This window comes from Heptranchias perlo, chromosome 20 (assembly GCF_035084215.1).
Source record: "Heptranchias perlo isolate sHepPer1 chromosome 20, sHepPer1.hap1, whole genome shotgun sequence".
In the NCBI taxonomy this organism is placed as follows: Eukaryota; Metazoa; Chordata; class Chondrichthyes; order Hexanchiformes; family Hexanchidae; genus Heptranchias; species Heptranchias perlo.
In genome coordinates this window covers 20,374,538-20,399,967 of record NC_090344.1, presented here as the reverse complement: position 1 = coordinate 20,399,967, position 25,430 = coordinate 20,374,538, and the positions used below count along the sequence as shown (strand labels likewise).

General features: G+C 43.8%; 5 non-coding genes across 5 annotated transcripts; 3 read left to right on the top strand and 2 right to left on the bottom strand.

The window, feature by feature from the left end:
• The first annotated feature begins 1,021 nt into the window (after positions 1 to 1,021).
• On the top strand, positions 1,022 to 1,103 carry trnas-gcu (transfer RNA serine (anticodon GCU)). Its single transcript has one exon. It is a non-coding gene; the product is annotated as a tRNA-Ser (tRNA).
• Positions 1,104 to 6,038: 4,935 nt separating this feature from the next.
• trnap-agg (transfer RNA proline (anticodon AGG)) lies at positions 6,039 to 6,127 on the bottom strand. Its single transcript is given in 2 exon segments — positions 6,039 to 6,074; positions 6,092 to 6,127. It is a non-coding gene; the product is annotated as a tRNA-Pro (tRNA).
• A 4,204-nt stretch (positions 6,128 to 10,331) lies between these two features.
• Positions 10,332 to 10,405, top strand: trnat-agu (transfer RNA threonine (anticodon AGU)). Its single transcript has one exon. It is a non-coding gene; the product is annotated as a tRNA-Thr (tRNA).
• Positions 10,406 to 14,559: 4,154 nt separating this feature from the next.
• Positions 14,560 to 14,641, bottom strand: trnas-uga (transfer RNA serine (anticodon UGA)). The gene has a single exon. It is a non-coding gene; the product is annotated as a tRNA-Ser (tRNA).
• Positions 14,642 to 20,769: 6,128 nt separating this feature from the next.
• On the top strand, positions 20,770 to 20,843 carry trnan-guu (transfer RNA asparagine (anticodon GUU)). Its single transcript has one exon. It is a non-coding gene; the product is annotated as a tRNA-Asn (tRNA).
• Positions 20,844 to 25,430: the final 4,587 nt, after the last annotated feature.

Below are 25,430 nucleotides of genomic sequence, written 5' to 3'. Positions count from 1 at the left end.
GCCCTGGTGAACCGAGTACCTCTTATAGTCAGTATAATATAAAAGATATGCACCATAATTATGAATTTCTTCTTTGCATCACACTAGGATTTATTATCAGGGAATGTACATGAGCAGGTCGATTTACGTCACGCTCCGGTCGCTTCGCATCGCCTCCTACAAATAGAATAGAATCATAGAAAGGTCACAGCACGAAAAGAGGCCATTCGGCACATCGAGTCCGTGCCGGCTCTCTGCCAGTGCAATCCAGACAGACCCACTCCCCCACCCTATCCCTGCAGCCCTGTATTTTCTTTCGTTTCAAATACTTATCCAGTTCTTTATTGAACACCATGATTGAATCTGCCTCCACCACCCCCAAGGGCGGTGTATTCCAGATCCTAAACACTCGCTGTGTGGAAAAGTTTTTCCTCATGTCACCTTTGGTTCTTTTGCCAAACACCTTAAATCTATGTGCTCTGGTCCTTGAACCTTCCGCCAATAGGAACAGTTTCTCTCTATCTAATCTGTTCAGATCCTTCATGATTTTGAATACCTCTATCAAATCTCCTCGTAACCGTCTCTGTTCCAAGCAGAACAACCCCAGCTTCTCCAATCTATCCATGAAACTTATACCCCTCATCCCTGGAAACTTTACAGTAAATCTCTTCTGTGGGGATTCGGTATTAACATCGCCGAATCCCCCACTATCAACATACTCGTGGTCACCATTAACCAGAAATTTAACTGGACCAGCTACATAAATATTGTGGCTTCAAGTGCAGGTCAGAGGCTGGATATTCTGCGCCAATTGACTCACCTTCGAATTCCCTAAAGCCGTTCAACCATCTACAAGGCGCAAGTTGAGTGAGTTGGAATACTCATGTGATGGTCATCGACCTGAAACGTTAACTCTGTTTCTGTGTCTCAAGATTCTGCCTGACCTGCTGAGGATATGCACATTCACAGTTTCTATTTCAGGTTGGCAACAGAGCCAGTATTTTCATTTTGAATAAAGGGGCTTTCACGTTTTTCTCCATGCGACGAGGTGGCCGAGAGGTTAAGGCGATGGACTGCTAATCTATTGTCCTGTGCACGCGTGGGATCGACTCCCATCCTCGTCGTTATTGTGTTTAAGTTTTGTTTCTCTCATTCAGTCCACCCAGAATGTCTGGTCAAAGTCCCATCCTTCTCGAAACGGCAGACGGAGGGTTGTGCATTGTTTGCTGAAATCAGCAACAGTTCCTTCCAGGACGGTGTTGAGATTGTATGGTCGCGAAGTATCAGAGTGTACATTGGTGCCATTGTAAAAAGAGTAAATCTTATGGTCAACGTAAGAGAAACTTATGTCCCATAATTATGATTTGTGTCCGGATTATTGCGTGTCTGTGTCTGTTTTAAAGGGGTGTGCTGTAAGTCCCGGATCATTATGTGTGCGTTTTACCCGATTTTCTTGATACCTTTTTCCTTCTGAACTGAAATGACGATCCTCTCTCGAGAAGAAGGTTCACCGCCTGCTTCGGGCAACTGGTAGGAAAAATAACGAAAACTGATGAGACCAAGTTCATTTTGCTGGGCTTCCATTCCAAGCTCCGCACTCTATCCCCCATTCAGTCCCACCCCCGCCTGGACATTGTAAGCTGCGATATTCATAAGGGAATGGAGAAGCCGAATATCACGGTTATAATTTTCTTGGTTCCTCAACAATGAATAGCTTCAATTGCAATGATTCAGAAGGTAATCATAGAATCATAGAATCTTACAGCACAGAAGAGGCCATTCGGCCGTCGTGCCAGTGTCGGCTTTTTCGAAGACCTGTCCAAATTAGACCCACACCCCAGATTTTTCCCAATAATCCTGCAAATTAATCCTCTTCAATTATGTCCAATTGCCTTTTGAATGATCCCATGGAATCTGCTTCCTTTCAGGAAGTGCGTTCCTGATCTTAACAACCCTCTGTGTGAAAATAATTCTCCTCAATTCCCCTCTAGTTCTTTTGCCAATTATTTTAAATCTGTGATCTCCGGTTCCCGACCCACTTGCCAGAGGAAACAGTTTCTCCCTACTTGCTCTTTCAAAAACCCTCATTATTTTGAATACCTCTATTAGGTCTCCCGTTAACCATCTCTGCTGTAAGGAGAATAATCCCAGCTTCTCCAATCTCTCCATATAACTGAAGTCCCTCATCACTGGTATCATCCAGGTCAACCTGCTCTGAATCCTCTTCAATGCCTTTTTATCCTAAAGTATGGTTCCCAGATCTGTACAATATACTTCAGCTGAGGCCTAAGAAATGATTTGTCAGGATTAGTATGATTTCCTTTTTTTTATATTCAATGCCCCTATTTACAAAGCGAAGTATCCCATACGCTTTCTTAACCACCTTATCAACTTACCCTGTTTTATGAATATGAACCCCCAGGTCCCTCTGCTCTTGGAATCCCCCATAAATTGTTCCATTGAGATTATACTGCCTCTCCATGGAATCTGTCACGTGACTTCCCATTTCACCAGTCTGTCCATGTCCTCCTGAAGTCTGCTTTTATCTTGCTCATTACTGACTACGTTGCCAACTTTTATATTATCCGCAAACTTCGAAATTGTACTCTCTATTCCCACATCCAAGTCATTTATATATAACAAGAAAAGCAATAATCCTAATACCGACCCCTGGGGGATTCCACTGCATATTTCTCCCCAGTCAGAAAAAACATCCGTTCACCACTACTCTCTGCCTCCTATCCCTCAGCCAATTACTTGCCCACGTTTCCACCGGCCCTTTAATCCCACGTGCTTCTAGTTTTCGAATAAGTCTGTTATGTGTTAATTTCTAAAATGTGTCCTGAAAATAACTGTAATTTTATTGTTAAGCAATGAGAACACAGATATTAAGACCGAGTGATAGATCGGGTTCATTCCCATTTCCCGAAGGTGACGGGACCCGAGGAGGGGAAATCCCATCTGGGTTTATATTTTCCGAAAACGGAGACGGAAAATAGCAAAACTCATCCCGTCGAAATCCAACAATTGGACGAAGAACCGACAGCCTTTTCCCATCCCGGGTTTCCAGACCTGGCCGTTGAAGGAAGCCGGATAAGTCCATTGGGGAGCAACACCGAAAGTGAAGAAACGCAGACAGAGATAGAGAGATACATGCAAAGAAAAATAGTAGAAATCTCCAATTCTGTGATTGAGCAGAATTTAAGCTGCAGCTTCAAGGAAATTCGTCGAATGTCGTGAAATCTTAGAGGTGTACATAGGGCTGGATTATAACTTTATTTCTGAGAGAAGTAAACACTGCCTGGTAACTGCAGCTCTTATTTATTTGAGCATTTCACAGTGGCGGTGTGAAGTGATTTCGAACCCCCAGTGAATTTCAAGACCATGCTTGACCTACTCTTTTGGTCACCCACAGGTAGCACGCGGCTGTCGAGCAGACTGCGCAGGCTTATCACAGGAACTTTGTCAAACTGCATGTTCTTGACACGTATCCAACGCTACACGTGCAGCCTGCAGCCGTGTGTGCATTGGTGGCTCAGTGTGGAATCCTCGCCTGCCGGCGGGAAACCAGGGGTTGGTTCCAGGCCAATGCAGCTTCCTTTACCTTTTTGTATTCTGTACCCATGAGATCGCCTGAATTGGGATAAATTCATGTTCCGGGTTCAATCTGTACAACTTCTTGAAAGATTATCTTCATTTCGTCGACGTGTGTTGCGTGAACAAACCCTCTGCTTTCTGTCCTCTGGTGCTCAAACAAGCTCTGCTGGAGATTCGTCAAACCTGCCTTTTACATCGCTGAAAAGATGTGAGAAGCCAATTGGTGATTTTTGACCAAAAACGGGGACACAACAGGGGTCATCCGGGATTTGAGCCAGTAAAACTCCCTGAGCGAGAATCAGATCCAAAGTCCAACTGGCAACAGAGCCGTGCAGCCACTGTAAAATTTCACTGCCACGCTGCCGATCCGCCATCCTTTCAGCACACTATGGCCATCCAAACTCGCTTTCTTGTACGATATACCACGTAGAGCAATATCAGGTTCTACACTAATTATTTCATATCAACAATATTAGCCTCTCTTTATCAAATTTGTTTTGAATGTACGACTTGTATTATCAAGTGACTCTTTACAGAATGAATTACTCTGAAACGACATTGTCGTCTGTCTCGGCAGCGTCATAGTTTACACTCGACCATAAGTACACTTTACTCAAATTGCTGCTTTCATTCACTATGAGAGTGAAGAGCCATGAATGTGGAAGCATTAGCTACGAATTTATCAGCTAGTTTGCACCTTTCCTTTTCCTGCTGTCTCAGTCTTTTTTTTCTTTACCCTTCTGTGCTATAGTTGAAGGTTAGATCAGCCATCGCCGTTCGAGCAAGCCTGAGAAGTCTATCGGGGACAACACAGAGAGACAAGAGACAGAGACATGGAGAGACAGAGAGATGCAGGCAAAGAAAATAAAGAGTATAAATGTCAGGTTTTGCAAACTAGCAGAATTTAAGTTACAGATTGGGAGAGATTCCTTCTTGGGTCTTGAAATCTTGCAAGAGAAAATTGGACACACGTTAAAATCATAGGCCTCGCTGGAGAATCTCTCATTCTGGGAGAGAGATAAATGCGGTCAATTAACTCCAATTAATCTATTTCAGCACTGGAGTGATCTTTAAACAGTAGCCCTGCGAGCAGAATTCAAACCTGGGCAGGAAAACCTCAATTGAATTTTGAGTCCAACGCAGCTGTCAACGGCATGTTCATTCAGATCGGATTCCAAATGGACACATGCTGCTGTTACAAACGCGCGCATTGGTTGTGCAGGGGTTGAATTCTGACCTGTTGCGCTGGAGACCTTGGTTCGATTCCCAATACAATGCAGGATCACTCTGCAACAATGAGGAGCTGAGGAGCAAAAGTATACCATTTCGCCCCTCGAGCCTGTTGCGCAATTCAGTGTGATCCTGGTTGATATGTAACCTAACTGCATATTATCGCCTTAGCCCCATGTCCCTTAATGCCTTTGGTCAACAAAAATCTATCAATTTCAGTCTTAAAATTGACAATTCAGTTCGCATCAACTGCCGTTGGTGGAAGAGAGTTCCAAACTTCTGCCTCCCTTTGCTTGTAGAGGTGTTTCCCAACTTCACGCCTGAAAGTCCTGACCCTAATGTTTAGGCTCTGTCCCCGAGTCCTCGACACGCTAACGGGCGAAAATATTTTTTTTCTGTTTACCCCATCAGTTCCCCTTAATATTTTGCAATGTTCGATCAAATCAGCACTTAATGTACTTATTTCGAGGCAAACCCGAGTTTATGTAATCTCTCCGCGTAATTTAAACTTTGGAGCCCAGGTAGCACTCTAGTAAATCGACGCTGCACTCCCTTCATTGTCAATATATCCTTCCTAAGGTGCGTTGCCCAGAACTGAAGACAATACTCCAGGTGTGGTCTAAACAGATCTTTGTACAGCTGTATCATAATGCCTATCTCCTTGTATTCTAGTCGTCTAGATAGAAAGACCAACATTCCATTAATCTTTTTGATTATTTTTATACCTGTCCATGACATTTTAATGATCTATGTACATGGGCCCCTCAGTCTTTTTGGACCTCCACTGTTTCGAGCTTTTCACCATTTAGAAAGTACTCTGATTTATCCTTTTAGGTCCAAAGTAGATGACCTCACACTTGACGAAATTCAGAACCATTTGCCACAATTTTGCCCATTCATTTATTATATTAATGCCTGTCTGTAATTTTATGCTTTCATCTGCACTGCTTCCAATGCTGCCCATCTTGGTGTCATCGGCAAACTTGGATATGTGGCTTTCAATCCCGTCATCTAATATCCGCCTGAATTGGGAAAAATCCAAATTCAGTTTCAATCTCCTCATCATCTTGAGACATTTTATTTGCTTCATGTGTGTTCCGCCGACGAAACTTCGGCATTCAGTCCACTGGAGCTCAAACATCCTCTGGCCACAATTCAGTTCTCCCAACAACAAAACTGAAAAGATGTGAGAAGACAATTGGTGACTTTTCACTAAAAGAAGCAACACATGAGGGCTCGTCCGGGATTTGAACCCGGGACCTCTCGCATATTACTCAATGAAACGCCCTAAGCGAAAATCATACCCCTAGACCAACGAGCCGCTGTTAGCTTAGTTGTGAAGCCAGTGTAAATGTTCGTTGCGTCTCACAGCCGATCGGCCATCCTTTCAGACCACTTCTGTCCATCCAATCTCGTTTTCTATTCGGGTGCACAGCAATATCAAGTTGTGCACCAACTATTTCCATTCACCAATATTAGTATCTCTTTACCAAATTGCTTTCGAGTCCACGACTTGAGTTATCAAGTAAGACGTTTCAGAATTAGCTGCTCTTAAACTACATTGCTTGGGAGGATACTGAGAGTCGTGTCGATTCGTGGCACGCTCTGTTCCCTTTGCATTGCATCCGAAACATAGAATTGAATCATAGAAATGTTACAGCACGGAAAGAGGCCTTTCGCGCCAACGAGTCCGTGCTCGCTCTCTGCAAGAGCAATCCAGCTAGAACCAATCCTCGAAGCCCTGCATTATTTTTCCTTTCAAGTACTTATCCAGTTCCCCTTTGAAGGCCATGATTGAATCTGCCTCCATCGTACAATCGGGCAGTCCAGATCCGAACCTCTCGCTGTGTAAAAAAATTTTCCTCATGTCACCTTTGGTTATTTTGACAATCACCTTAAATCTATGTCCTCTGGTTCTTGATCCTTCCGCCAATAGGTACAGTTTCTCTCCATCTCCTCTGTCCAGACACTTCGTGATTTTGAATACCTCTATCAAATCTCTACAAAACCGTCTCTGTTTCAAGGAGAACAACCTCAGATTCTCTTGCTTATCGACGTAACTAATGTCCCTCATCCATGGAATTATGCTAGTATTTTTTATCTGCACCCCCTCGAAGGCCTTCACATCTTTCCTGAAGTGCCATGTCCAGAACCGGACACAATAATTCAGTTGTGTTGAAACCAGTGTGTTATAAAGTTTCATCATGACAGCTATACTTTTGTACTCTATAGATCTATTTATAAAGCCCAGGATCCCGGATGCTTTTTAACCGCTTTCTCAATCTGCCCTGCCACATTCAACGATTTGTACACATAAACCCCTCTTTGTTCCTGGATCGCTTTTACATTTGTGCCCTGGAGTTAAGATTGCCTCTCCTCGTTCTTCCAACCGAAATGTATCACTTCTCATTTTTCTGCATTAAATTTCATCTGCCACGTCGCCGCCCATGCCACCAGCCTACCAATATCCTTTGAAGTCTATCACTATTCTAATCACTGTTTACGACCATTCCAAGGTTTGTTTCACCTGCAAATTTTAAATTGTGCTCTGTGCACTCAAGTCCAAGTCATTAATATGTATCAAGAAAAGCAGTGGTCCCAGCACTGATCCCTGGGGAACGCCAATGTACAACTCTCGCCAGTTCGAAAAACAACCGTTCACCAGTAATCTCTGTTTCCTGCTCTTAGTCAATTCTGCATTCATGTTGTTACTGCCCCCTTTATTCCATGGGCCGCAATCTTGATGATAAGCCTACCATGCGGCACTTTATCAAACGCCTTTTGAAAGTCCACATACACCACATCAACTGAATTGCCCTCATCTATCCTCTCTGTTACCTCATCAAAAAACTCTTACAGGTTAGTTAACCACGATTTGACTTTAACAAATCCGTGCTGGCTTTCCCGAATCAATCCACCCTCGTCCAGGTGACTGTTAATTCTATCCCGGGTTATCGTTTCTAAACCTTTCCCCACCACTGAGGTTAAACTGACTGGCCTATAGTTGCTGGGTTTAATCGTACACCCTTTTTTGGGCAAGGGTGTAATCTTTGCAATTCTCCAGTCCTCTGGCACCACCCACATATCTAAGGATGTTTGTTGATTATGGCCAGTACCTCCGCAATGTCCACCTTTACTTCCCTCAGCAACCTAGCATGCATCCGATTTGGACCTGGTGGTTTATCTACTTTAAGTACAGCCAGCCGTTCAAGTGCCTCTGCTTTTTCAATTTTTAGACCATCCAGTACCTTAACTATACCTTCTTTTGCTGAGACTCTGGCAGCATCTTCTTGGTAACGGCAGATGCAAAGTACTCATTTGGTACCGAGGCCATCCCCTCTGCCTCCATCAGTAGATCTCCTTTATCGGGCCTAATCGGCCTCTCCCCTCCCCTTACAATCCGTTGAATGTTCACATGCCTGTCGAAAACTTTTGGATTCCCTTTTATGCTGGCCGTCAGTCTATAGTCATATTTCTCTGTGCCTCTCATTTCCTTTTTCACTTCCCCTCTGAACTCCCTAATTTCGGCCTGGTGAATGAGCGCATAAAAAAAGTTAGCATTTCTTTCAGCCGGAAACAGAAAGTTACTGGTTGATTAATGGCGATTTGAACAAATATTCGTCTTTTTTACAGTGTTTAATCAGTTTTGACAAGTTAATACAGTGAACTAATACAGTAAAGTATTTTGTAAAAGTTGAATTCCAGATCGGTAACCGCCTCAGACAGCGCATTACTGCCCATCCCTGGGATACAAGATAATACCGAAGCTTTGACAACACATCGCAGGTCCCGCTGCAAAGACACAGCTTGCCAGCTGTTCACCAATTTGGAGCCTGGAGAGGCAGTTAAACGCTGAACCATCATCTCACTACCCACTTTAGTCTGATACTCGACCGACTGAGCTACCCAGGCTCGATACTACATAAGCTCCCATCGTACGTATTCATGGGAGGTCTCTGAATTATCCCTACAGCCGTCGAGCAACGGTGAGGTCCGTTTGATAAAATTCTCAGTAACGTGTTGAGGAGAATCCTTGTTCCTGTTGAACATGATGTAAGAAACATGGACAGTGAACTCGTGAGTTTATAATTCTTCTTGTTTGTGCCAAATGTCTTGTCATTCGTTAGCAGCAATTAAAATAACACTTTACCCAGCGGCTCAAAAGCTGAACTTGTCCCACACGGGAGCTGGAAAAGGCATCTCGACCTTTCAGCGTATTAATATCTGTAAGCTGAATAATTTCTCCCGTTACACAGTGACACCAGGCAGAATATTTCCCTTCCAAATTTTCCCCACACGACACTTCCAACCGATGAATATCGGCTTAACGAAAAGAAGAATTGCTTGTTTGGTTCTTTAGATTTAAATATCTCGTAACGGCCCCTTTGCCATGTGAGATGCCGCTAAAAGCCCCCTCTCCCCCTATGAACAAGTAAACTGGCACCTCCTATTGCAAGACGGCAGGCCGGAGGAACCCAAGAGCCCACATGGGAACACTAAGAAGTAGATGCGTTATGGAACATACCAGTTGTACCTTGAACTCCAGTCAAAATGTTCGGAGTAAAAGGTTTGATTGTTTTAGAAGACGCTCGAACTCACAACCTGGTCATTTCAGGAGCCCACACTGCTGTAAATAAGTAACGCACGCTTAACAATTGTGCAAAACGAGAGCAGCGAACAACCGAAAGCATCAGCGCTCCTGCCAAACAGCTTCATTTTCGGTCTCTCAATTATCACTTCGAGATCTTTCTCAAACAGAAGCCTCCAATCCAGATGCTCTTCGTTAAATAACAATTCCCGAATCAAGAGAGTTTTGATCAATCATGACGAAAGCATGCACAATTTCCTCACCTGTTCCTTTTAATCCCTGGGATGGTGAACATCAGGTCCTGGAGATTTGTCTATCTTTAGCCTAATTATTTTCTCCATTGCCGTTATTTTACTTATACCAATCCCCGTGATTTATTAACAGTTTTCCTCGTGTCTCTGGGATGTTATCCTCATCCATTTCTGTGACAACTGATGCAAAGTAAAAATTGAGCAACTGCCATTTCCTGATTTTCAATTACAATATCACCTCCATCTGTTTTTAAGCGGCCCAAGTTACTCTAAGCCTCCTTTCTTTCTCTTAATATACTTGTAAAAACGTTGAGAGTTGTCTTCATTTTCCCTCACAAGTTTTTCTCCTTTTCCCTTTTTGCTCCTCTTACGATTTTTTAGCATCAGCACCACAACAAACAACACTTCGCTGTAAAGTTCGGCTCAATAGTTCTCCAATGTCAGAGCGAGAATTGTCTGAAGCCCTAATTTATGTAATGTAACAAATACAATCACACGTAATCATCCGTGTATCAACGCACTGATGGATACACAAAGATAAACACAGCGAGAAATGCTGTCAACATCGGAATGCACAGGGAAACGGACAAGTGAAATGGACAGAGATGAAACGGCCTGAATCCCCAATAGTGAAGTGTCGCTGATAGATATTAGTGCGAGGAGGTGGGGCTACTGCATCATCACTTGGCGCTGTGGCTTAGCTGGTTAAAGCATCTGTCTAGTAAACAGGAGATCCTGGGTTCAACTCCCAGCAGTGCCTTGTACAGCTTATTATTTTACCTAATTTGTGGAATTAAGCGACAAAATCACACTGTGGTGTTTGTCTTTTTTCAGGTTTCAGGAGGAAACGGACAGCAAGATGACTGTTCATAAACGCCCTTTCATTGTCCAGACAGACCTCTCATAGAATGTATCTGCCACACGTTAATTTAAGGACACGTTCTTGTTTCTGGGCTCGTTGTGGTGGGGGCATAATTCACGATTTGAGGTTCAAAGTCGGAACTCGTCCAAATTTGGACCTCGACTTGTGATCTTGACCTGCGGCAGAAACGTTTGCAAATAGGAAAAATAAGTCCTCAAATCGCTCCACCTGAATCTCCAGGCCCAGATAAAATATATCCCAGGATGTTAACAGAAGCAAGGAAGGAAAAAGCGGAGGCTCTGACCATCATTTTTCAACCCACCCTGGCAAAAGGTGTCGTGCAGGAGGATTTGAGGATTGCTAACGTTGTAACATTGTTTAAAAAGGGAAAAAGGGATAGATCGAAAAAATACAGGCCAGTCAGCCTAAACTCGATGGTGGGTAAATTATTGAGCACAATTCTGACGGAAAGTATGAATCGTCATTTCGAAAGGCCCGGATTAATCAAGGACAGTCAGCGTGGATTTGTTAAGGGAAGGTCGTTTGAATTGAATTATTTGAGGAAATATCAAGGAGGATCGATGAGGGTATCGCGATTGATGTAGTCTATATGGATTTTAGCGAGGCTTTTGGCAAAGTCCTACATGGCAGATTGGTCAAAAATGTAAAAGCCCATTGGATCCAAGGGACATTGGCAAGTTGAATCCAAAATTGGCTGAGTGGCAGGAACCAAGCGGTTGTGATCGACGGGTGTTTTTGTGACTGGAAGGCTGTTTCGAGTGGGGTTCCATGCTGCTTCGTACTAGGTCCCTGCATTTCGTGGTACAGATCATTGATTTGGACTTAAATGTAGGGGGCATGATTAAGAAATTTGCAGATGATACAAAAATTGGTCCTGGGTTGATAGTGAGGAGGAAAGCTGTCGACTGCAGGAAGATATCCATAGAGCGGACAGGTGGATAGAAAAGTGGCAAATGCAATTCAATCTGAAGAAGTGTGAGGTAATGCATTTAGTCGGGGGGGGGGGCAAAAAGGAAAGGGAGTACACAACAAATATTGTAATTTATTTGCCATTTACACTCCCATTCTGCAATTTTACTAATGTCTTCCTTTATTTTTCGCATTTTTCCTTTGTATTAACTACAGCTCGCAATTAGGTGTCGTCCCTAAATTTTGAAATTGTACTTCTGATTCCTGTGTCCAAATCATGAATGTAAATTTTGAACAACAGTGGTCCCAGCACAGATAAATTGTGAACAGCAGTGGTCCCAGCACCGATAAATTGTGAACAACTGTGGTCCAAGCACTGATAAATTGTGAACAACTGTGGTCCTCGGTATTGTGATCTTGAACTGCAGTTGAAACTTTTGCATAAAATGAAATAACGTCCCCAAATCGTCCCAAATGAATCTCAAACGCTTTGGGAAGAAGTTCAATGGAAACAATCAGGACTTTTAAGGCACCTCAACGACCTGAACTTTCGTTGAATGAATTTTGTTAGCCATTACATTCGACCATGAAATCGCCCTTGACGTTCATCTCACTGAAGCAGAGTGTGGCCGCTTTGTATCTGTGAGCATGTCGGTCGCGTGTTTAGCTTTGATATTGATCGCTTCCAATTTGTAAAATTTCATCAATCGTCAGGGAAAAGAAACCGAGAATCGAATTGTCCATGTAAATGATGAAGTGAAGGGATTGGTGATCCAAGCAGATCTGGAAAATGCGTGGTGCAATCGGTCAGGAGTTCCAAATCCACCCTCCAGCCACTCGGCAATCATATTAACTGAGCTTTACTCTGGCCCAGTGTCACCGCACTGAAATCGAGTATTTGTGCGGCGTGTTTTTCTTCATAGTTGCTGGTTTAAGAATGAAGACCGGCTTGTTGGATTTTCACTCCTGCAAGTTTCAACCATTCATTTTTCACTGACTGTAGACAGTTGTTATATTGGTCGCTACAAACTCAAAGTTTAGCCCAGTGAATTATTGGTTTAGCAGGTGATCTCTTCACCTGTTCTCGGCGGTGTTATCGGTTAGCGTGAAAGTTTGATGGTTCGAGCCCTTATTTTATTTTATCCTCAGGATTCATCGCCTCAAAGTTCCAGGGTTTCAACGCATGTTTTGGAATCAAGAAAATGTACCGGAATCATTGCCAGCTGAGCAGGGCTGATATTCTACCATTTACCCTGCGGTCGGAAATCAGGCACATGAATCATATAAAGGAATGGAACATTGGCTTCACGGTAATTACAATTCTCCTTGACAGGCAACCCCCCGAAAGGCCCGAAGGGAGGCCGCACTCGCTGCAGGAGAACTGGTTCGCTGTGACATGGAGATTTCTGTAGTGAGCGAGACCAGACTGTTCCTATGTTCAGAGAATAAATTTCACACCCTTTATTTTGGAAAAGCAAAACGGTGGGGATTTTTGTCATAGCCCGATGCCTTTCGTGTTGTATCAGATGTTCCTCGTTGCGTTCCTTTCATCTTGATCGGAGAACCAGTTCGGGCGCTCCTGTGATAAACAGCGACAATTGCCAGTTAATGTTAAATTTAACAACGACTCCACTGCGTTTTTAATCCCACTCTTAAGATGCAGTCTATAAAATGAAAAAAATTCATCACATTCAAAGCATAAAAATCTTATTAAAGTTTTGACTGTCTCTCGGGAACCACGTCAACATCGCCTTCAGTCTGAAATAGAAAGTTATCGATTGATTCATGGTGATTGAAACAGGGATTCAACTACGAACAGGATTTAATTAGCTTCATGTAATTAATTTAATAAGTTCATAACTCTTTTTAAAGTTAATTCCCTAACTGGGAATCGAACCTCGCGGCGGTGAGAGGACCGAATTCTCACCACCAGGCCATTGGGGAGCTCCCAAGATTGCGCAAGAGACAAAGTGGAACTGATGACATTAGTTTTTCTTTCGCTCTTTCAAAATTAATTCAGCTCTGTGTTTATTCTCAGGCCTCTTATCTCTCCTTCTTTTCAGCTTCTGACTGCGGATGTTCCTGTGGCTAAATATGAATAATATAGAACATCTCACAGCCCCGGTATATTTGCTGTTTCTCTGTGCAGTTCTGTGCAAAATCAAACTGCACGCAAATACCGACAGTGCCTCTCTCTCACTCCCCACAGAAGCAGGAGGAGATGCCACTTTAAACTGTCAGTTGCTTCAAACGATTCACGATGGACCTGCGTGGCCTTGCAGTTTTCCAAGGAGCTGTATTCAGTGCGTGAATTTTGGAAATGGAAACATGTCCATCAGCAGCTTATGGGAGTATTTTACCTCACTTTCCATTTCATGTACATGCCTACTTGCACTTGGTGATGTCATTGCCTGAACATCACCTCTGTCGCGATATTATTTCGAACAGAAAATGCCATTTTGTACGAGCAGTTTGTCTGGCAGGAAAATGACCTGAATTACAAAGGGCCAAGTCGGGAAGGCTGCGTTGCTCTGCTTGTTCGCAGCAAAGAATTTTCAGCGTTTCCTTGGGGTTCAGTGTTTAGGATTCGGCGCTTTCATCACCACGGGAAAGGTTCGATTGTCGGTCTCAACATCCGCATATTATACACTCTACCATAAGTGTACTGTACTCAAATTGCTGATTTTTTCATTGTGAGGGGAAGAAACATAAATGTGTGGACATTAATTACGAATTCATCAGCTGGGTTGCACCTTTTCTTTTCCTACCGTCTCAGTCTTTCCATCTTTACCCTTCTCTGCTAGTGTTGCAGGTTCCATCATTCTTCGCTGTTCACGATGCCTGAGAAGTCCATCAGGAGAAAACAAGCAAATTCAAGAGACAGAGACAGGGAGAGATTAAAACATAGAAATAAATTGTATAAATGTCAAGTTCTGCGAACAAGCAGAACTTCGAATGGAGCTTGGGAGAGATTCCTTCACGTGTCTTGCAATTTTGCGAGAGATCATTGGGCTCCGAGTTAAAAGCGTCGTTGGCGATGGAGCACCTCTCTGAGGGAGCGAACAAGGTCCGTTCGTTCAAGTTCATATTAATTTGAACACTGAGCAAACTTTAAAAAATAGCGCTGCGAACAGGATTCGAACCTGTGCAGGGAAGCCCCATTGGATTTCAAGTCCAACGCCTTAACCACTCGGCCATCGCAGCTGCAAACATTGATGATGCACAGCTATAAATCAGAATGCGTAGGGTTATCACACGAGATCTGTGACACTTTGTTCTCTCAGACAGGTTTCCAACTGGAAACTTACAGCTTGTTGATGTGCTGACTTTGCTGTTTCGGTGATAGAATTCTCATTTATCACGTGAGAAACCGGGGTTCGATTTCCGGTTCGTTTAGGATTATTTTCATTCTCCATTCATAAGATCGCGTGAATTGTGCGACATTCGCCCTCAGCTTCAATCTGCGCACCATTTGAGACATTTTCCATTCTCCACGTGTGTTGCGTCGAAGCTGGGTTGGAAAATCACATTGCAAGTCGAACGCCTTAATCATTGGGTCATCGCAGCTGCAAGCGACAAATCCGACACGGCTGCAGAAGACAATGAAGAAAGTTATGACAGGAGAACTCTGAGACTGTATGTTCTTTTAGACAGGTTTCGAACTGAACACATGCCGCGGGCTGCGATGCGGACTTTGTTATTTCAGTGATAAAATTCTTGATTTCTGCGCGGGAGGCGCGGGTTCGATCACCACCCAATAGAGGAGCATTTTTCATTCTCGATTCATGAGGTCACGTGAATTGGGATACATTTACATTCAGCTTCAATCTGAACATCATCTTGTGATATTTTCGTTTCTCCATGTGTGTTGTCGTCGACAGAACCTCTGCATTCTGTCCTCCATGCACTGGAATTAAGACAATCCTGCCGACGACACCGCTGACAAGACGCGAGAAGCCAATTGGTGATTTTGAACTAAAAATGGTAACACCGCAGGGCTCGTCCGGGATCTCTCACATAACAATCAGCAAATCCACAAAGCGAGAATCATACCCCAAGACCAACGAGCCACTGATAACAGAGGGGTGCAACCAATGCAGAATTCTGTGCCACCCACAGCCGATCGGCCACCATTCTGTCCATCCCATCACTTTTTCTATTCCGATGTACGGCAATGTGAAGACGTACATTAACTATTTCATATCAACAATATTAGCCACTCTTTACCACATTCGTTTCGAATGTGCGAGTTGTATTATCAAGTGAGACTTTGCAGAATTAATTGCTCTAAAGCTACATTGTTGTCTGTCTCGGCATCCGCAGATTACCCACTCTCCTACAAGTATAACAGTGACCACACTTCAAAAATACTTCATTGGATGTAAAGCGCTTTGGGAAGTCTTGAGGTCGTGAAAAGCGCTTTATAAATACAAGACTTTGTTTTTATACTGGGCTAAAAGTACTGATGTTTTCACTATGAGGACGAAGAGACATCAATATGTGGACATTGGCTACGAATTCATCATCTGGGTTGGTCCTTTACTTTTCCGACCGTCTCAGTCTTTCGATCTTTACCGTTCTCTGCTGGTGTCGCAGGTTCGATGAGCTTTGGCCGTTCAACGAAGCTTGAGAAGTCCATCAGGGGAAAACAGAGAGGGACAGAGACAGGGAGAGATAGAGAGATATCAGTATCGAAAAAAAGCTTGATTATCAAGTGAGCAGAATTTGAAACGAAGCTTGAGCGAGATGGAATCATACATTCATAGAATCGTTACTGCACAGAAGGAGGCCATTCGGCCCATTGAGCCTTCCCCGGCTCTCTTTAAGAGCAATCCAGTTCGTCCCATTCCCCCGTTCTTTCCCTGTAGACCCGCTAATATTTTTCCTTCAAATACTTATCCAATTCCTTTTAGAGAGTCACGATTAAATCTGCTTCCACCACCCTTTCAGGCGATGCATTCCAGATTATAACTACTCGCTGATTTAAAACGTTTTTCCTTATATCGCCTTTGGTTCTTTTGTCAACCACCGTAAATCTGTGCCCTCAAGTTCTCGACCCTTCCGCCAACGGGAGCAGTTTCTCTTTATTTACTTTATCTGAACCCGTCATGATTTAGAACACTTCTATCAAATCTCCTCTCAACCTTCCTGCCCTAAGGAGAATAAGCCCAGCTTCTCCAGTCGATCCACGTAACTGAAGTCCCTCATCCCTGAAACCGTTCCAGTAAATCTTTTCTGCGCCACCCCTAAGGCCTTCACATCCTTCCTAAAGTGCGGTGCCCAGAATTGGACACAATTCTCCAGTTGTGGATTATTGTGAAGTTTCCTTCAAGCACCTTGAAGTTTTGCAAGAGACCATTGGGCTCCCAATTAAAAGGCTCTGCCGCGGTGGAGGATCTATCTGAGAGAAGGAAATGCGGCCCGTTATCTCCAGTTCATATTTATTTGAGCATTGAACAAAACTGTAAACAATAGCGCCGTGAGCAAGATTCCAATGTTTCACCGAAAGACCCTGTCGAGTTTTAGATGTAACGGTTTAACCACTCGGCCATCACAAGCAGCGAGTGCTGGTAATGCAGGGCTGCAAATCAGAATGCGCAAGGTACTCAGAGGAGATTTGTGAAATTATATGTTGTTTCAAACAGGTTTCCAACTGGACACAGAGAGCCCGATACCATGCAAACGTTGCTGTTTCACTGGTAGAATTTGCACTAACCACGCGAGGGAACAGGGTTCGTATTCCCGACCAATTAAGGCGCATTTTTATTCTGCACCTCTGAGATCGCCTGAATTGGGATAAATTCACCTTCAGTTTCAATCTGCACACCGCCGTGAGACATTTTACTCTCTCCGTGTGTGTTGCGTCGATAAACCGGCTGCATTCCGACCCCTTGTCCTCAAATATGCTCGACAATTAAATCAATCCTGCTTTCTGCAACGCTGAAAAGATGTGAGAAAGAAATGAGTGAATCCTCACTGGAAATAGTGAAACAGGAGGGTTCTGGGATTTGAACTGGGGACCTCTCAGATATCAATCAGTGAAACGCCCAAAATGAAAACCATAATCCGAGAACAAGGAGCCGTCAGCAACACAACCGTACAGCCAGTCGAAAATTTCCCTGCTCCCCACAACCGATCGCCCATTCATTCAGACCGCTTCTGTCCATCGAATCATAGAATGGTGACAGCACAGAAGGAGGCAATTCGGCTCATCGAGCCCGTGGCGGCTTTTTATAAGATCAATCCAATTAGTCCCATTCCCCGGCCCTTTCCCGGTGCTCTGTATTTTTCCCCTTCAAATTCCTTTTTCAAGTCACGATTGAATCTGATTCCACCATCCTTTCAAGCAGCGCATTCCAGAGCAGAACTACTCGCTGTGTCATTAAGTTTTTCCTCATATCGCCTTTGGTTCTTTTGCAATCACCTCAAATCTGTGTCCTCTGGTTCCAGACCATTCCGCCAATTAAAACAGCTTCTCTTTGTTTACTTTATCTAAACTCTTCATGACTTTGAACACTTCTATCAAATCTCCTCTGAACCTTCTCTACTCGAAGGCGAACAACCCCAGCACGAGGCAAATGCGGTCAAATGGCTTCCAATTAATTTATTCGATCATTAAACAGACCTTTAAAGACAGGCCTTGTTTTGTGGAACTGTGAGCTCGTGGTTTAAATCGCTGGTTTCAATGTTTGGTGCGTTTCTCGATTCTAATTTTACCACTGACAGAATTTCTGCAAATATCCATTTTGACCTGTTCACAGAAATCCCGATTGCAGTGCAATGGAGCAGAGGATGTGAAAGAAGCTGAAAGTGAAAGTGCAGATATTAGTTTCATCACAGTGACTGGACACGTTTCCACAGGTAAGGAAATCTCACCTTCAGATTCTTTCCAGCAGAGTGTGACAGGTGATCAGAGTGACCAGACTCTAGCGGCGCAATCAGTCCTTATTTGAGTTATAGGCTCAGGAAATGCTGGGTTTTTTAATTCGAATCTCAGTAAGATCAAACAAACCTTGTTTGTGAACATTTCGACCGGAGTTGAAGGTACAATTGATGTGTTCCACAATTCATTTAATTATCTGAATTGCCATGTGGTTCCTCCGGACTATGCGGTTGCAAGAGCAGATGAGATGTTTAGTATTACTTGTTTACAGGAGGGAGGCTGCGGTTTCAGAGACACAAACTATGACTTTGATACATCTTCAAATCGTGGGATTTAACTGGAGCTTTAAACCAGCGCCAGAGGCCGCTCAGCCAGGATATTTTCCATCCTGCACTTCAGGAGCTAGTTTTACAGGAATAGAATTACTGCAAGCAAGAATTCTACCCCTGAAGCACCAATGCTGCCACGGCAGCAGGATGAATGTGTCCAGTGGAAACCTGTCTGAAGGAACATGCAGTCTGAGAGAGCCGGAAGTCCAGCAGATTGACTTTCGGTCTGAGCAGATGTTGAGTCTCCTTCTTGAGAGAGTTTCGCCAATCCAGCTCAGAGTGGTTTAAGAATCATGAATTCGGCTGGGACTGGAGCCACTTGTGTAAGATGAAGTGTCGGGGGCAGTTTCACATCCTTGACGGACATTAATGATCCTGTTGCGGTTTTGCTGCAAAATTTCACTTCCCAGCTCCCGAACTAAAATCCAACGCCGTTGCAACTCGAATCCACAGCCTTTGAATGGCTTATCAAACAAAACAAGTAGAAGTCCAACACACGAGCCATTGCACCACAGGGTCAGTTGCTAAAAAAAAACCTGAATAAAAAGAAAGACGTGTTTCTCCGGTCCAGGGGCAAAGTGACAATGGATGTTATTCAAAAAACTGTCCCCTCGAATCTGTCTTTATACATTTTTTTGTAAGCTTCGATTTTAAAAGTTATAAAAAGCCAAAATAAATAAAGTAAATTATAAGAATCGAATCCGTGATTAAGGCGTTATAACACACTCGAAGCAACTGAGTTAACCGGCCGTACTGACGGTCCATTAGACATTTTAATTAATTTCTGGACCTGTACGCTAGTTGGTAGCGCTTTCTGTACTTGGACTCCGAAATCTCTCTGCTCCTCCACAGTTCCTAGTTTCTCACCATTTAGAAAACATTCTGATTTACCTTTCTTAGATTTAAATTGGATGATCTCGCTCACCCCCCATTGAACTATATTTGCCGCAGTTTTGCCCACTCACTGAATTTATCAATTCCCACTTTTCAACTTCCTGCTTCAATCTTCATGAACTATTGCGTCACCAGAAGGCTGCGTGTTCAAATCACGGGGTAACCGTTACTTTTCGAGCTGATCGGATTCTGGATCGTTCCGGGATGAATATTGTATCTGCTTTTTCTCAATAAACAGAACCTTGCTCGAAAGTCTGCTTCGCTGGTTCTAAAATTTCAGGAAGGCGTCTCATTCCGCCCTAGACTTTTGATTTTGACCTGCGGTTGAAACTTTTGCAAAGATGGAAAACAAGTCCCCAAATCGCTCCACGTGAGTCTTAAACGCTTTGGGAAGACGTTCAATGCAAACAATCAGGAATTTAAAGGCACCTCAATGACCTGCACTTTCTTGGAATGAGTTTTGTTCGCCATTGCATTCCACCGTGAAATCGCTCCCGGCTTTCATCTCACTGAAGTGAAGAGTGTGACCGCGTTCCATCTGTCAGAGTGGAAGTGACGAGTTTGGGGTCGGTATGGGTCGTTTACAACTTTTGAAATCTCACCAAGCAGCAGAGAAAAAGAATCTTGGAATCAAATTGTCCCTGTCAGTGATGAATTGAAGTGAATATCGCTCCAAGCAGATCTGGACAACTCGCAGTGCAGCCGCACAGGAGTTCCAAATCCACCTTCTCGCCACTCGGCAATCGCATGAACGGAACTTTACTCTGACCCAGTGTCACCGCGCTGAAATCGCGGATGTCTCGGCCACACTTTTTCTGAACATCATGGTTCGTGGTTTAAGAGTGAAACGTGCCGTCCGCTTCACTGTAAGTGCAAGAGACATCTTTGCAAACACCGAGTCGTGTCACAGACCTGCTCGTCGGACCTGCTCATTTCATCTCATCTCATTTTCAGCAAACCTGAATTTTACTGGAATAGAGAATGGCGAATCACAGCTCGAGAAATCAATCCTCTCGACCACGAGGGGACGGAGTCTTCCAACAGACAGGTGTTCAATGGCAAGGTGAGTTTAATGTTCAGGAATAATAGAGCACAGATTTTCACTCGTGCAAACTTCACACACTTTATTTTGGAAAAGTAAACTGATAGTGGAGAGAATTTATTTTGATCGCTGCAACCTGAATTTTTAGTTCGTTGAATCAGGAGTTCAACAGCAAACGTGTGCTGTCTCTGTGGCGCAATCGGTTAGCGCGTTCGGCTGTTAACCGAAAGGTTGGTGGTTCGATCCCACCCAGGGACGGTCGGGAAACTTTTATCTTCATGGTCTCGCATTTCCTGGTTCTGATGTTTGTTTTGGCTGCAAAACAAATGCCCGGTTTCGATGGCCAGCTGAGTGCGGCCGATCTTCCATCATTTCACCTGTGATTGGCTTCGCCGAAATCTGAATTCTTCTTGACAGACAAGGTTCGAAGGTTGCAGGAGAGCCGCTTCAATCTGACATGGATATTTCTGCAGTGAGTGACGCCAGACTGTTTCCACAATGAATGTCACTCCCTTTTATTTTGGAAACGCAAAATTGTATTCACATTCCGATGGGTTTCAGTTGATTTGTGAGAGATCATGAAAGGATCCTGCAGCGCTGCCTTGGATAATAACAGTTCTAAGCCGCATTTCAGTCGCGGCAACAAATCCCTGCATCCGAGTATCGGCACCCTTAAATCCGAGTATCTGCGCCCTCACACCGGAGTATCTGCGCCCTCACACCGGAGTATCTGCGCCCTCACACCGGAGTATCTGCGCCCTCACACCGGAGTATCTGCACCCTCACACCGATAACTCATCAACTGTCCCCAATCATCTTTATGAGCGTCAGGAGACCTAAACAAAACACAAAAGTGAAGAAATTGGCTTTATGATTCTTCACTAATGTGCGGACACATTTTTGTTTACGGTACTTTCAGGGAGATTTGGGGAAAGTGGCCGCTGATACTCAGAAACTACTACTTGTTGCTTTCTTTTTTCAGCGGGCTCGTTGGTCGAGGGGTATGATTCTCGCTTCGGGTTTGTTGTTTAAAATATGTGAAAGATCCCGGGTTCAAATCCCGGACGAGTCCGCATTTTCCCCCCCAGACTTTTGATCTTGAGCTGCTGTTCAAACTGGCAGGGTGTTTGGAGGTATCTCAATGATCTCACGTCCTCTGAATGCTTGCAATTGCAATTGACCTTGAAACCGCTCTCGGATTTAATCTCACTGAAGCAGAATGTGGCCGCTTTTTATCTGTCAGCGTGAAGGTGACGAGGTTGTGGTTGATAACCGCGGGCACACCTGTCCGGACGTTGGTATTCAGAATGTACATAATGTTGTCTCAAATACTCTGTTGTCATCCTGGGAGCTCTAGTTTTCCATGCCCAACCTTTCCTCGAGTAAGAATGTATCCAGTCTGTACCCGAACTATCTCCTCACTCAAAGCCTCCAATTGCTCATTTCCTGTTTTAACTGTCAATTTTTGATTCCAATCCACCTGGACCCGATCCCTTTTCAACTCGCTGAAATTCGCTCTTCCCAGTGGAGTATTTTCATACCTGATTTTTCCTTGCATTTTCCATAACTACACTAAACCTGCTGCAAATGCTCCCCCAGAGAATCATGCTCCACTTGCCCCACTTCTTTCCCCTAAATAAATCCAACACTGCTTCCTTCCTCGTTGGGCTGAAAACATACGGATTAAGAAATTTCTCTTGTGCACATTTCAGGAATTGCTCGCCCTCTTTGACTTTTACACTGCTATTTCCCAGTCTATATTCTGATAAATGAAGTTCCCTTTGATCACTACTCTAAAATTATTGCATCTTTCTCCAATTTACCTGCCAATTTGCTCCTCTATCTCCTTCCCACTATTTGGTCGCCAAAAGAATGCATCCAGCAGCGTAATAGCTCCTCAATTGTTCCTTAATTCTAAACAAATAGATTATGCCTTTGAACCCCTAAGCAGGGCGACCCTTTCTACCGCTGTAACAGTATTTTTGATCAATAGTGCCTGCTCCCCTCCAGCCCCGCCCCCCCTCCTTTTTTTCCCTGCCTTTCCTGAATACGTTGTAGCCTGGAATATCTAAGTGTCCACTCCTCCGCTTGTTTGAGCCAGGTCTCCATTATTGACACTATAACATAATTCCATGTTACCACTTGTGTCTGCAGCTCACCAACCTTATTTACCAAGTATGTTGAACACAACATCAGGGCATAAAGGTCGGACAAGTTCTAATGCCCAATTAAATGTTCTATACACTAATGTACGTAGCATAAGAAATAAAACAAGTGAATTAGAAGCGTAAATTCAGCTTACAGTGCATGACGTAGTGCTCATCACTGAGACCTGACGACAAACTGGGCATGACTGAGATAAATATTTCAAGTTATGAGCCGTTTGGAAAGGATAGGGACATTGGAAAAGGCGGTGGAGTAGCGATATTGATGAGGGATACTATTACTGCATTGGAAAGAAGAGATATCAGTAAAGGTGAGCACGCAGAAATGAGTAACAGAATAGAATACAAGACTTTGGTGGGAGTTGTTTACAGACTTCCGGATAGCTGTGAAAAAGTAACAGGATACACAAAAGCGAACAGGTTGTTAGGGGACTGGAACTCACTGTCTGAAAGGGTGGTCGAGGCAGAAAACCTCAACTCATTTAAAAAGTACTTGGATGTTCATTTGAAGTGCCGAAACCTCCAGGGCTATGGACCAAGTGTTGGAAAGTAGGATTAAGTTGGATAGCTCTTTTTCGGCCGGTACAGACACGATAGGCCGAATGGCTTCCTTCTGTTCTGTAACTTTCTATGATTCCATGATTCCGTGTGTGGGAAGGGATTCATTCAGTCATCACACGTGCTGAGACACCAGGGAGTTCAAAAGTGACTGCAGGAGTTGGATTCTGCTGTTAATCCCATCCAGAACTGAACCATTTTCATTCTGACATGTCGGGTTTGTTTCTTCTGATGTTAATAACCCCTATAACTGGGCTGGAGTTTAATTTTCTGGATATCTGTTGAATAAATCAGCTTTGTTTTAAACATCTTGTTGTAGATTTTGGTCTTTCCCACCTGAGTGTTTAGCATCACCTGACTGGAGCTCAGAAAGGACAATCTGGGGGCAGGATCGTCCGGTGGGAACAGAACTTCAACCTGGACACAGTCCTTCAGGGCCACACTGAGAGGGGCAAACGGCACTTTGGTCTTTCTTGGCTCTGTTCACTGATAGCAAAGTGGCCGTGCGGCATCCAGTCTAAAAATGACTGTGGTAATTATTCTCTGAAGATTTAACCTCTTTGTCTGACAGTCCTGAGTCGACCATTTAAGGCAGGCGTTAACTCATTTAAAATAAACCCGCTTAAAATAAATGGGTTATGAATTGTGATTTCCGTGAAGCCAATGTTCCATTCCTTTATCCGATTGATGTGCCTGCTCTCCAACCGCAGGGTAAATGGTGGAATATCAGCCCTGCTCAGCCGGCAATGATCACGGTACATTTTCTTGCAGACAAAACACACATTGAAACCCTGGAACTTTGAGGTGATGAATCCTTAGGGAAAATAAAATTAGGGCTCAAACCATCAAACCTTCGCGTCAAACGATAGCACCACGAGACAGGTGAAGAATTTACCGACTGAACCAATAATTCACTCAGCTAATCTTTGAGGTTGCAGTGACCATTGTAACATTTGTCTACTGTCAGTCCAAAATGAATGATTGAAGCTTGCAGGAGTGAAAATCCAACGAGCCGGTCTTCACTCTTAAATCAGCAACTATGAAGTTAAGAGAAACGTGCCGGATAAATACTCGATTTCAGCGCGGTGACACTGGGCCAGGGTAAAGCTCAGTTAATATGATCGCCGAGTGGCGAGAGGGTGGATTTGGAACTCCTGATCGACCGCACTGCGCATTTTCCAGATCTGCTTGGAGCACCAATCCCTTCAATTCATCATTTACAGGGACAATTCGATTCTCGGTTTCTTTTCCCCGATGCTTGGTGAAATTTTAAAATTTGTAAGCGACCAATATCAAAGCGAACCTCGTCACTGACATGCTCACAGATACAAAGCGGACACACTCTGCTTCAGTGAGATGAAAGCCCAGAGCGGTTTCAAGGTCGAATGCAATTGTAAGCAAAGCTCGTTCAATGAAAGTGCAGGTCATTGAGGTGCCTTTAAAGTCCTGATTGTTTGAACTGAACTTCTTCCGAAGGTGCTTGAGATTCAGGTGGAGTGATTTGGGGACTTCTTTCCCCTCTTTGCAAAAGTTTGAACCGCAGGTCAAGGTCAAAAGTCTGGGGTTAAATTCAGGCTTCTCCGTGCTATGACTCTCGAATTGAGAATTAGACCCCGACCATTACCATCCCAGAGACAAGAGCGTGTCCTGACATTGATGTGTTACGGTCACATTCCATGAGAGGTCGATCTGAAAAATGAAGGGGCATTTTTGAAGCGACATTCTGATCAGTTCTGTGTTGGCTCTCTGAACAAGGACAAACACCGCACTGCATGTTTTCGCTTGTCAGATTCACTAAACATTATAAACTACATCAAGGCGCTGCTGGGAATTGAACCTAGGATCTCCTATTTACTCGACAGGAGATCCTGTCTCGTAAACAGGAGCCAATTCCTGGCTGTGGTTTTCACCTCCTCTCATTAATATCTATCAGCCACATGCCACATTCTGTTGGGGGTTCAGACTGTTCCATCTTTGTCTGTTTCGCTTGCCCGTTTCCCTGTGAATCCCGATACTGACTACGTTTCAGGCTGTGTTTATCTGTGTGTGTCCATCAGTGCGTTGATACACGGATGGATATGTTTGCTTGTGTTTGTTTGTTACATTAAATAAATTAGAGGAT